This window comes from Octopus bimaculoides, chromosome 7, assembly GCF_001194135.2.
Source record: "Octopus bimaculoides isolate UCB-OBI-ISO-001 chromosome 7, ASM119413v2, whole genome shotgun sequence".
NCBI classification, from domain to species: Eukaryota; Metazoa; Mollusca; class Cephalopoda; order Octopoda; family Octopodidae; genus Octopus; species Octopus bimaculoides.
In genome coordinates, this window is record NC_068987.1 from 10302642 (window position 1) to 10304081 (window position 1440).

The window sequence follows — 1440 nt, forward strand, 5'->3', positions numbered from 1 at the left end:
TATATATATATATATATATATGCATACAATACACACACATACACGCACATATACATGTGTGTGTGGGCGTGCGTGTGTGTATTTATGTATGTATATGTTTATGTGTGAAAATAGATAGATAGATAGATAGATAGATAGATAGATAGATATACAGGTAGATAGATAGATAGGTCGGTAGGTAAGTAGGTAGGTAGGTAGGTAGGTAGGTAGGTAGGTAGGTAGGTAGGTAAGTAGGTAGGTAGGTAGGTAGTTAAGTAGGTAGGTAGGTTCTCGTTCTCTTTTTAATTTAGAGCAAATTTTGACCGGCCACCTACTTGGTAGCAAGGCTGTTGTACGTATGTACATGAATCAGTTAGTTGTCAGTAAATCAAAAAAGCACACTATTTATGACTAATAAAGCGATTGTTTTTAAATATCGTTCAGCAATATTTTACTACATAACTGGTTATAACATATAACTAGGCAGAATGTTACCGTCGGTTTCGCGCAGAATGCTACCGTCAATTTCGGCAGAATGTTGCCGTCGGAACCTTAGCAATATGGTCTATTCTTCAGATATACTGACCGGAAGTGCATACCCTCTTTTATGCTGGAGGTATATATAGACTCTGGGCGGGTCGGTGTGCCAAAAGGGAATCCGACAGTTAGTGTAAAACACTGTTACAAGGCGGGAACTTTAATGCACAGGAGCCCTTAGAAAAGACAGACAGAGGGAGAGAGAAAGTTTTGATTTGAGGGAGATTTCATTGCTATTTCGAAGTTGTCCATATTTCCGACAGGACTCTTCAAAGTCTATCTGAACCGATTTTAGTCGGAAGGCTAGGATTAACCCGAGGTTATAGTAAAAAGGATCCCGAAACAAGATGTGAAAGTCGGGGAGCCTAATCCAGGATCTCGTTATTGTCAAGTGAACTTTTTAACTACCCACACACACACACACACATTCTCTCACACACACTCACACATATACACACACATGTGTCTGTGCGCGAGGGTGTGTCAATGTGTATGTGTTTATGAGAGGGTGAGAGAAGGGGAAAGCTGAAATGTGGCAAAAATATACTGCATACATACACACATACATACATACATACATACATACATACATACATACACGTGCGTGTGTGTGTCTGTGCATTGCATTGTATGTGCATGAGTATGCCGCAAACGTAAATATCTACAATCCACAATTATGTAACCTGCAGAAGACATGTGCCCCACCCCCGAATATGTTTACATCGGCATTCTTTTAGATATATATCAATGTGTATACATACATAAACACACACACACACACACAAACACACACACACACATATATATACGTATATATATATATAGATATATATATAGATATATATACGTATATAATAATAAATGGAGCAAAACGCATATAAACAAAAGTTCCTTTTGCTACCCATGGTAACTATTAACATATTT